Source organism: Choloepus didactylus, chromosome 3 (assembly GCF_015220235.1).
Source record: "Choloepus didactylus isolate mChoDid1 chromosome 3, mChoDid1.pri, whole genome shotgun sequence".
Classification (NCBI taxonomy): Eukaryota; Metazoa; Chordata; class Mammalia; order Pilosa; family Megalonychidae; genus Choloepus; species Choloepus didactylus.
The window spans coordinates 157,108,476-157,120,990 of NC_051309.1; positions in this window are offsets into that span (position 1 = coordinate 157,108,476).

Here is a 12,515-nt window from a genome sequence, read left to right on the forward strand (position 1 = left end):
AATTGTCTTCGAGATTCATGGGTTCTGGGTTGTAGTTTGATAGTTTCAGGTATCCACCACCAGATACCCCAATTCTTTAGAACCTAAAAAGGGTTGTCTAAAGTGTGCGTAAGAGTGCCCTCCAGAGTGACCTCTCGGCTCCTTCTGGAATCTGTCTGCCACTGAAGCTTATTTCATTTCCTTTCACATCCCCCTTTTGGTCAAGAAGATGTTCTCCATCCCACGATGCCGGGTCTACATTCCTCCCCGGGAGTCATATTCCACGTTGCCAGGGAGATTCACTCCCCTGGGTGTCCGATCCCACATAGGGGGGAGGGCAGTGATTTCACCTTTCAAGTTGGCTTAGCCAGAGAGAGAGGGCCACATCTGAGCAACAAAGAGGCATTCAAGAGGAGACTCTCAGGCACAAACATAGGGAGGCCTAGCCTCTCCTTTGCAGCAACCGTCTTCCCAAGGGTAAAACTTATGGTAGAGGGCTCAACCCATCAAACCACCAGCCCCCTATGTCTGTGGTCATGCCAACAACCATGGAGGTGGGTTAGGTGAATACCCCTGCACTCTCCACAGGCTCCTCAAGGGGGCACTACATCTTTTTTTTTTCCTTGTTTTTCTTTCTTTCTTTTTTTTTTTTTTTAACTTTCCCCTCTTTTTTAAATCAACTGTATGAAAAAAAAAGTTAAAAAGAAAACAAACATACAATAAAAGAACATTTCAAAGAGACCATAACAAGGGAGTAAGAAAAAGACAACTAACCTAAGATAACTGCTTAACTTCCAACATGTTCCTACTTTACCCCAAAAAAGTTACATAATATAGCAACATTTCTGTGAACTTGTTCCTACCACATCCATCAGAATCCAACAGACCATAGTCATTTCCGGGCATCCCCAGAACGCCAACCAGCCTATCTGTTCTTCCTGGACCACTGTTCCCCCTTCCTTAATTGTTCTCTACTGCTAGTTCCCCTACATTCTACATTATAAAGCATTTGTTTTACATTTTTCAAAGTTCACATTAGTGGTAGCATATAATATTTCTCTTTTTGTGCCTGGCTTATTTCGCTCAGCATTATGTCTTCAAGGTTCATCCATGTTGTCATATGTTTCACGAGATCGTTCCTTCTTACTGCTGTGTAGTATTCCATCGTGTGTATATACCACATTTTATTTATCCACTCATCTGTTGGAGGACATTTGGGTTGTTTCCATCTCTTGGCAATTGTGAATAATGCTGCTATGAACATTGGCGTGCAGATATCTGTTCGTGTCACTGCTTTCCGATCTTCCGGGTATATACCGAGAAGTGCAATCGCTGGATCGAATGGTAGCTCTATATCTAGTTTTCTAAGGAACTGCCAGACTGACTTCCAGAGTGGCTGAACCATTATACAGTCCCACCAACAATGAATAAGAGTCCCAATTTCTCCACATCCCCTCCAGCATTTGTAGTTTCCTGTTTGTTTAATGGCAGCCATTCTAACCGGTGTTAGATGGGATCTCATTGTGGTTTTAATTTGCATCTCTCTAATTGCTAGTGAAGCTGAACATTTTTTCATGTGTTTCTTGGCCATTTGTATTTCCTCTTCAGAGAACTGTCTTTTCATATCTTTTGCCCATTTTATAATTGGGCTGTCTGTACTATTGTCATTGAGTTGTAGGATTTCTTTGTATATGCAAGATATCAGTCTTTTGTCAGTTACATGGTTTCCAAAAATTTTTTCCCATTGAGTTGGCTGACTCTTTACCTTTTTGAGAAATTCCTTTGAGGTGCAGAAACTTCTAAGCTTGAGGAGTCCCCATTTATCTATTTTCTCTTTTGTTGCTTGTGCTTTGGGTGTAAAGTCTAGGAAGTGGCCGCCTAATACAAGATCTTGAAGATGTTTTCCTACATTATCTTCTAGGAGTTTTATGGTACTTTCTTTTATATTGAGATCTTTGGTCCATTTTGAGTTAATTTTTGTGTAGGGGGTGAGGTAGGGGTCCTCTTTCATTCTTTTGGATATGGATATCCAACTCTCCCAGCCCCATTTGTTGAAAAGACCGTTATGGCTCAGTTCAGTGACTTTGGGGGCCTTATCAAAGATCAGTCGGCCATAGATCTGAGGGTCTATCTCTGAATTCCCAATTCGATTCCATTGATCTATATGTCTATCTTTGTGCCAGTACCATGCTGTTTTGGCAACTGTGGCTTTATAATAAGCTTCAAAGTCAGGGAGTGTAAGTCCTCCCACTTCGTTTTTCTTTTTTAGAGTGTCTTTAGCAATTCGAGGCATCTTCCCGTTCCAAATAAATTTGATCACTAGCTTTTCCAAGTCTGCAAAGTAGGTTGTTGGAATTTTGATTGGGATTGCATTGAATCTGTAGATGAGTTTGGGTAGAATTGACATCTTAATGACATTTAGTCTTCCTATCCATGAACATGGAATATTTTTCCATCTTTTAAGGTCCCCTTCTATTTCTTTTAGTAGAGTTATGTAGTTTTCTTTGTATAGGTCTTTTACATCTTTGGTTAAGTTTATTCCTAGGTACTTGATTTTTTTAGTTGCTATTGAAAATGGTATCTTTTTCTTGAGTGTCTCTTCAGTTTGTTCATTTCTAGCATATAGAAACATTACTGACTTATGTGCATTAATCTTGTATCCTGCTACTTTGCTAAATTTGTTTATTAGCTCTAGTAGCTGTATCGTCGATTTCTCAGGGTTTTCTAGATATAAGATCATATCATCTTCAAACAATGAGAGTTTTACTTCTTCTTTTCCAATTTGGATGCCTTTTATTTCTTTGTCTTGCCGGATTGCCCTGGCTAGCACTTCCAGCACAATGTTGAATAACAGTGGTGACAGCGGGCATCCTTGTCTTGTTCCTGATCTTAGAGGGAAGGCTTTCAGTCTCTCACCATTGAGTACTATGCTGGCTGTGGGTTTTTCATATATGCTCTTTATCATGTTGAGGAAGTTTCCTTCAATTCCTACCTTTTGAAGTGTTTTTATCAAAAAGGGATGTTGGATTTTGTCAAATGCTTTTTCAGCATCTATTGAGAAGATCAATTGATTTTTCCCTTTCGAGTTTTTAATGTGTTGTAATACATTGATTGTTTTTCTTATGTTGAACCATCCTTGCATTCCTGGAATGAACCCCACTTGGTCATGGTGTATGATTTTTTTAATGTGTCTTTGGATTCAATTTGCAAGTATTTTGTTGAGGATTTTTGCATCTATATTCATTAGGGAGATTGGCCGGTAGTTTTCCTTTTTTGTAGCATCTTTGCCTGGTTTTGGTATTAGATTGATGTTAGCTTCATAAAATGAGTTAGGTAGTGTTCCCTTTTCTTCAATGTTTTGAAAGAGTTTGAGTAAGATTGGTGTCAGTTCTTTCTGGAAAGTTTGGTAGAATTCCCCTGTGAAGCCATCTGGCCCTGGGCATTTATTTGTGGGAACATTTTTGATGACTGATTGGATCTCTTTGCTTGTGATGGGTTGGTTGAGGTCTTCTATTTCTTCTCTGGTCAGTCTAGGTTGTTCATATGTTTCCAGGAAATTGTCCATTTCTTCTACATTATCCAGTTTGTTGCCATACAGTTGTTCATAATATCCTCTTATAATTTTTTTAATTTCTTCAGGATCTGCAGTTATGTCACCTTTTTCATTCATTATTTTGTTTATATGGGTCTTCTCTCTTTTTGATTTTGTCAGTCTAGCTAGGGGCTTGTCAATCTTGTTGATCTTCTCAAAGAACCAGCTTTTGGTGATATTTATCCTCTCTATTGTTTTTTTGTTCTCTATGTCATTTATTTCTGCTTTAATCCTTGTGATTTCTTTTCTTTTACTTGGTTTAGGATTGGTTTGCTGTTCATTTTCTAGCTTCTTGAGTTGATCCATTAGTTCTTTGATTTTGGCTCTTTCTTCCTTTTTAATATATGCATTTAGTGCTATAAATTTCCCCCTTAGCACTGCTTTTGCTGCATCCCATAGATTTTGATATGTTGTGTTCTCATTTTCATTCGTCTCTATATATTTAGCAATTTCTCTTGCTATTTCTTCTTTAACCCACTGATTGTTTAGGAGTGTGTTGTTTAACCTCCAGGTATTTGTGAATTTTCTAAGTCTCTGATGGTTATTGACTTCTAATTGTATTCCATTGTGGTCAGAGAATGTGCTTTGAATAATTTCAATCTTTTTAAATTTATTGAAGCTTGTTTTATGTCCCAGTATATGATCTATTCTGGAGAAAGTTCCGTGAGCACTAGAAAAGTATGTGTATCCTGGTGATTTGGGATGTAATGTCCTGTATATGTCTGTTAAATCTAATTCATTTATCAGATTGTTTAGGTTTTCAATTTCCTTATTGGTCTTCTGTCTGGTTGATCTATCTATAGGAGAGAGTGATGTGTTGAAGTCTCCCACAATTATTGTGGAAACATCAATTGCTTCCTTTAGTTTTGCCAGTGTTTCTCTCATGTATTTTGTGGCACCTTGGTTGGGTGCATAGACATTTACGATTGTTATTTCTTCTTTCTGAATTGCCCCTTTTATTAGTATGTAGTGGCCTTCTTTGTCTCTCAAAACATCCCTGCATTTGAAGTCTATTTTATCTGAGATTAATATTGCTACACCTGCTTTCTTTTGGCTGTAGCTTACATGAAATATTTTTTTCCATCCTTTCACTTTCAGTTTCTTTGTGTCCCTGTGTCTAAGATGAGTCTCTTGTATGCAACATATTGATGGTTCATTTTTTTTGATCCATTCTGCGAATCTATATCTTTTAATTGGGTAGTTTAATCCATTTACATTCAACGTTATAACCGTGAAGGCATTTCTTGAATCGGCCATCTTATCCTTTGGTTTATGTTTGCCATATTTTTCCCTCTCTCTATTAATATCCTTTATTGTACCCATACCGAATCTCTTTAGTACTGAACCTTTCTCCAAGTCTCTCTGTCCTGTCTTTGTTTCTCTGTCTGTAGGGCTCCCTTTAGTGTCTCCAGTAGGGCAGGTCTCTTGTTAGCAAATTCTCTCAGCATTTGTTTGTCTGTGAAAAATTTAAGCTCTCCCTCAAATTTGAAGGAGAGCTTTGCTGGATAAAGTATTCTTGGCTGGAAATTTTTCTCACTCAGAATTTTAAATATATCGTGCCACTGCCTTCTCACCTCCATGGTGGCTGCTGAGTAGTCACTACTTAGTCTTATGCTGTTTCCTTTGTATGTGGTGAATTGCTTTTCTCTTGCTGCTTTCAGAACTTGCTCCTTCTCTTCTGTGTTTGACAGTGTGATCAGAATATGTCTCAGAGTGGGTTTATTTGGATTTATTCTATTTGGAGTTCGCTGAGCATTTATGATTTGTGTATTTATGTTGTTTAGAAGACTTGGGAAGTTTTCCCCAACAATTTCTTTGAATACTCTTCCTAGACCTTTACCCTTTTCTTCCCCTTCTGGGACACCAATGAGTCTTATATTTGGACGTTTCATATTATCTATCATATCCCTGAGGTCCATTTCGATTTTTTCAATTTTTTTCCCCATTCTTTCTTTTATGCTTTCATTTTCCATTCTGTCATCTTCGAGGTCACTGATTCGTTGTTCAACTTCCTCTAGTCTTGTACTATGAGTGTCCAGAATCTTTTTAATTTGGTCAACAGTTTCTTTAATTTCCATAAGATCATCCATTTTTTTATTTAGTCTTGCAATGTCTTCTTTATGCTCTTCTAGAGTCTTCTTGATTTCCTTTATATCCCATACTATGGTCTCATTGTTCATCTTTAGTTCTTTGAGTAGCTGCTCTAGGTGCTGTGTCTCTTCTGGCCTTTTGATTTGGGTGCTTGGGCTTGGGTTATCCATATCGTCTGGTTTTTTCATATGCTTTATAATTTTCTGTTGTTTTTGGCCTCGTGGCATTTGCTGAACTTGATAGGGTTCTTTTAGGGTTTGTAGACCTATTGAAGTCCTTATCTCTAATTTATCAGATCTACAGCTTCGTGGAGTACACTTTCTCTAACTAACCAGCAGGTGGCATCCACGAGCCACCTGTTCTCCACAAGCCAGTTCTCCCCTGCTTAGCCTTTTTGGTGAGTGGGGGAGTGAGTCTTGTGGGGCCCAATTGGTGTACCAAGCTTGCGTGTGTAGTTGGTGTTGCCTGCCCTGTATGTAGGGCGTGTTTCTGGGCAGTTGGTGAGGGGGAGTGGCCCTAACAATCAAATATCCCTGGTGATCCTAGAGTTTTAAAGCTGCTGCAATAGTCTAATCCTTCAGTTCAGTCCTGCCACAGTTTGTCTCTGCCACTGACCCACAAGTCCTTGGTATTGGCGTATGGCTCCTGAGACTTGCAAGTGGGCCCCTCTTCCAGGCTGTGCACCCCGGGTCCTCTGTTGAGGGACGACTGTGCTATGTCACAGGTGAGTGCTGTCCCCCCAGGGCAGTTCTGGGCTGCTGGGCTGTGTAGGGAGGCTCCCAGTCTGCTCAAATGATGGCTGAGTGGGGCTTTGTTAATTCACACTGCTCCACCTTCCCAACTCTGGGACAATCAGCTGAGGTTGCTGGGAAGGCTAATGTCCACGCCCAGTTTTGTGGTGTGTGCCTGTTATTTGAAGCACTTCCGTCACACTGGGTTGTCTGGGGCAGCTCTGGGCTATGGGGCTGGCGATGGGCAGGAGTGTTTCCTGTCCACCAGGATGGTGGCTGTGAGCAGACACCCCTCTTTTCTTGGGAAGTTGTGGTGTTTAGTGAATTTTCTCAGCCACTGGATTATTGCCTTTTGTCTCAGAACTCTCTTAGTTCTGCTCTTGACTTGACGTGCCCAAATTGAAAGTCTTTGAAGCTTTCTGTATTGATTGGGCTTCTTAGAGTAGTTGTTTTAGAAAAAGAAAAAAGGATTTAAGAAAAAAAAAAAAGGGCCCTCCTCAGAGATCTAATGGGTTATTGAAATGCTAATAGACAAAGCAACCAGGGCCATTAAGGAAAGGTCCACAGGGCAGAGAGATCAGCTTTTCTTCGGGATTTGCATATGCGCCTCAAGGCCTGAGCTCCATCCTTACCCTTTCTGTGTTCACCAGAACTCCAAAAATCCTCTGCTTTTATTTTGGAGTTTTCGTGTTGTTTTTTTTTCTCTATGCCTGTCTCTTCTCTGCTGGGCTGGCTGCTCTCAGATTCTCTGGTGTCTGGTCTCAGTCTATCTATGGTTGGAGTTTGGATCAGCAGAATGAGTTTCCGATAAGGGCTGCCACTGCAGTTCTCCCTTCTCCTTCCCAGAGCTGACAGCCCCTGCTCCCACGGGACTGAGCCTGGCAGGGAGGGGCGCGGGTCCCCTGGCCGCAAAAACTTACAGATTTCGCTGATCTCAGCAGTTCGACATTTTCATGAGTGTTGTATGAAGTATGCCCAAAGTCAGATTGCTCTGTGGTGTCCAGTCCACGCAGTTCCTGGCTTTCTACCTACTTTCCTGGAGGAGTAACTAAAACATACAGCTCACCAGTCCACCATCTTGCCCCGCCTCCGCATGAGACACTTTTACAAAATCTCATACTATTTATAGATATTCTCCTCTTGGTTCTGCTTCCCTAGAGAACCTTGACTAATACAGACTCCTTCTTTTACATCCACTTAGCTGCTTCAATTTTCTCTTTTCTACCAGACTTTCTTAACCTTGGTCTCCTGAAAAGCAAATAAAAGTTTGCATGCAGATGCCTTATTTGGGAAGTGATTCCAGGAAGCAGGAATGAGAGACAGGGAGTGAAACAGGAAAAGGAGGAAAAACCAATAAAAAAATGAGTTAACCATGACTTTGGGTCATTAGTCCCAGATCCTGCAGGAGCTCTTAAGTAATCATATGAAATGTATCTCAGAACTACCTGCCTGGGGATGAAAAGTGGTAGCATTTATGCATCACTTCTTAAACTCCTATTAGTGATCCCATGAGCAATAACTGCTCTTCATTTCCAGATCGCGTGTGCATGTGTGTTCAGCAGTTTCTGAGAGCATCTCAGGCTGCACACCAGAGGATCCCCAGTCCAGGAACTGTGGGCTGATGAGATGCCTTGTCATATTGCAACTGTGCAAAGATTGTAGAAAAGTGCATGTAACTAGTCACCATGACAGTGGCTGGAATAAGAGGGAGAACAAGTGGACCAAAGTGGTTTAAGAGGTGAAAATATACAGGCATTTAAATGTTGAGATTTTTGGACCCTCTTCTCTCTTAGTATGGCATACTCTTCCTAGGTGACTGCATATATTCTTATGGCTGAAGTTATCATGTGTAAGCTTATCATCCCCAAATTTATATTGTTAGCCCAGATCACATTTCTAAATACCATATTAATTCTGTTCTCTACACGACATCAACAACTGCAAGGTGCATACAATTCTACACATGTAAAACCAATTCTTGATCTTTCCCTACAAATCTGTTCTGTCCCTAGACTTTACCAGCTTAGTAATTAGAACTTCTAATCGCTTAAGCGAATGCATTTAGTCATCTTTTGCTGTAGCAGGTTACCACAGATCTCAGTGGTTTCAAAGGACAATTTATTGTCACATGGTTTCTGTGAGTAAGGACTTTAGAAGAAGCTTAGCTGGGTGGTTTTGGTTCAGATCTCTTACAAGATACTTGCCTGGGCTACCGTCATCAGAAAGTTGGACTAAGCTGGAAGATGTTCTTCTAAGCTGGCCCACTCACATTGCTTTTGACAGGAGGCCTCAGTTTCTTGCCACATGACCTCTTCAAAGGGCTTTGTCCCCTAGAGCAGAACCTGGGGTGAGTGATCCAAAAGAGAGAGCAAAGCAGAAAGCCAATGTCCTTTATGACTCAGCCTTGGAAGTCACATACCATCACTTCTGCTGTATTCTATTGATTGCACAGAAGCTTGACTACCAGGAGGTGGGGATCTTTGTACCATCTTGAAGGTTGCCAACCACAGCAGGAAACTGAAGGTAATCTGTCTTTTCTTCTTCTCATATTCGCTGTCTCACCAAGTCCTATTGATTTACTTCCTGAATATATCTAAAATCTATCCACTTCTCTTCATGTCTCCAGTCAAATACATCATATCTTGCTTGAGTTACCTTGTTTCTATAGGGTAGCCAGAGTGATTTTTAAAAAAACACATCACAATTCTGCAGTCATGCCACATTACCCTTAGAATAAAATCCCAGCCTCTCAGTAAGGCCTGCAGGGCTCTTGGGCATCTGATTCCTGCCCATGTCTCTGACCTCCCCTCTCCCTGCTCCCCGCTGATTCCTTAGGATGCAGATCCCTCTGTCCCTCTCCCCAACACCCTCTTCACCAGCTACCGTCACACCCACTCTCTTTCTTCGACTAACTTTGACTAATCTGCAGGTATCAGATTAAATTTTAGGGAGGCATTTCCTAATCTCCCCCCACCCCCTGCATCTAAATTGTGTTCCATCTTCTTATTTTCTGGCCCTATACCCTGTTAGTAACACGCACTGATATTTATCATTAGAAAGGTTGCTATGCGTTGGTTCATACATTTGCTATCTCGGTGGGCAGAGACCATGTCTACTTTGCTCACACATCTATCCATTGACATGCACACCATCTAACCTAGCATAGTTATTAATTAAATAGTTGTTGAATAAATGAGTGCTTTACCAAAGGAAGTCTTTCTCTTGTTTTACAAAACCAAAACAAAAAAATGGTCCTGTTGTTCTATGTCAAAAATTCCCACACATTATGAATGACTATTTATCAAAGAATGAAGAAGAATTCCACTAAAGGAAATAAAATATGGGTCACTGTCCCCATTGCTATGAACTTAATAGAATGAGATACAAGGAACCAGAAAGATAACAAACACAAACAGTGAGAAACAAACAAGAAGTTATTTCAAATGAGGCCAACAGAGCACAAGAAGTATGTTGTTATAAGTGAAAATGCCAACACAGAGCTGCAATGTAGTCAAGAAGTTCAAGTCACATGGAAAAATAAATTAGTTTACATGCAATGTTTTGCTTTCTAGATCATTAATCTACTGACAGTGACAAAACATAAAGATAAAGCTAACATCTTTGGAAAGTTCACTGTCATACGTTGTGCCCTGATCATGATTAATTGAATGCAATATTTTTATACAACACAATCCTTTTATCATTACTAATGGTATCAAGCTGAATCTTAAATACACACAAAAAACTGAAGTGTTCACACATGATCTTCACACAATAAGCCACTATTGCAGATGAGAGCATTTCAAACCTTTACCAAAGCTTTTTGGAGTTATTTCCCATCTTCTATCATCATTATTTGCCTTTCATCTACAAATTTTTATGTTCAGCATTTTATCCTTTTTTCCTTTTATTATTTATTATCATTTATTATTTCCTTTTATTCCTTTTTCAGGAAAACCAATAAATGATTTTTTTCTTTGAAATCCAATAGTTTATACAATGTCCATTGTGTAAAGATCAATGGCCCTGCAATATTACTTCTCTCCTCCCTTCCTCTATCTTCTCTATCCCATTCTTTCCCTTTTATCTACCCACATATCAACCTGAGTCATTGTAATACTTTTTTTTTATAATTCAGTTTTACTGAGGTATATTCACATACCATACAATCATCCACAGTGTACAATCAGTTGTTCATAGTATCATCATATAGTTGTGCATTCATCACCACAATTTTTGAACATTTTAATTACCACACACACAAACAAATAAACATAAAAGTTAAAGTAAAAAAGAACACCCAAAATGTCCCATACCCCCCATCCTTCCCTATTATTTATTTACCTTTTGTCCTCATTTTTCTATTCATCTGTCCCTACAGTGTGTAAAGGGAGTGGGAGCCACAAAGTTTTCACAATCACATGGTCACATAGTGTAAGCTATATAGTTATACAATTGCCTTCAAGAATAAAGTCTACTGGGTTGCAGTTCAACAGTTTCAGGAATTTCCTTCTAGCTATTCCAATACACTAAAAACTAAAAAGGGATATCTATATAATGCATAAGAATAACCTCCAGAATGACCGACCTCTCAACTCTATTTGATATCTCTCAGCCACTGAAACTTTATTTTGACTCATTTCTCTTCCCCCTTTTGGTCCAAGAAGGCTTTCTCAATCCCATGATGCCAGGGCCATGTTCATCTCCAGGAGTCATGTCCCATGTTGCCAGGGAGATTTACTCCCCTGGGAATCATGTCTCATGTAGTGGGGAGGGTATGAGTTTACCTGCAGAGTTGACTTAGAGAGAGAGACCACATCTGAGCAACAAAAGAGGTTCCCTGGGGCAATTTTAAGTACGCATGGCCTCTCTTTTGCAGTGACAAACTTCATAAGAGCAAGCCCCAAGATTGAGGGCTCAGCCTTCTAAATTGGTAGCCACCAATGCTTGTGAGAATGCCATTAATTCCCCAGGTGGGGAAATTTAATATTTCCACATTTTCCCCCAGTCCCTCAAGGGGGCTTTGCAAATACATTTTTATTCTCTGCCCAAATTTCTCTGGGATATATTGGGGCTTCACACTAACCTGATAAACCAACCAGATTCCATTCCCTATTAAACATTCCATTTATTATGGTGTTTGAATAAACTGACAATACAAGTTAAATTATATAGTGTGTTACAAAAATATAGGTTTTGCACCTAAAAACATCTCTTCTTTTGGTCTCATACAGAAGTTGAAGTTTTGAAAACACCATCAATATCATCCATTATCCTTTAGTCTGATTCACCTTAGTCCTAACCAAGTCCATTTTGTTCATATCTCTAATTGAAGTCTGATCTCTTTTTTCAGGCTCTTTAACATTTGCTGCATGGGGTAATGCTGACATTCTCAGCTGCTGGACTCTGGCTCTGAGTCTCAGGTGTCACACAGACACCCAAAGTTCCAGAGACTGACCAGGTTATACACAAAGACCTCAGCATCTCAGAATTTAGAAATAGCCATTACAACTCAGGAATAGATGTAACTGCTATGAGAGCTTACAATCTAGGAACCTTTACAATGGGCCTTCCCTGGTAACCTATGCTCTCAGAGTCAATTCTCAAGAGTTTGCGCATTATAGTTAGTCCATATTAGTGAGGCATTATAATGTTTTTTCCTTTCATTTCTGGTTTATTTCACACAACACACTGTCCTCAATAGCTGTTCACCTAGTTGCGTGGCTCACAATTTCATTGCTTTTTGTAGCAGCTCAATATTCCATGGTATATATAACCACAGTTTGCCATTCCATTCATCAGTCTATGTATCCTTAGGCCACCTCCATCTGCTGTGAATCATGAACACTAACACCATATACTCCACTGTGCAAATGTCCATTCATGTCCCTCTTTTCAGTTCTTCCACATATATAACCAATAAACGAGTTGCAAGACACCATATGGCAACCCCATGCTTAGCTTCCTGTGGAACCACCACACTGCCCTCCAGATGGGCTGCACCATTCGACTTCCCCACCAATGGTGATTAGATACATCCCTTTCTTCACATTTTCTCCAGCACTTGTTTCCCTCTGTTTATTTTTAGACAGTTTTTTTCACACATACATTCCATCCTAAGT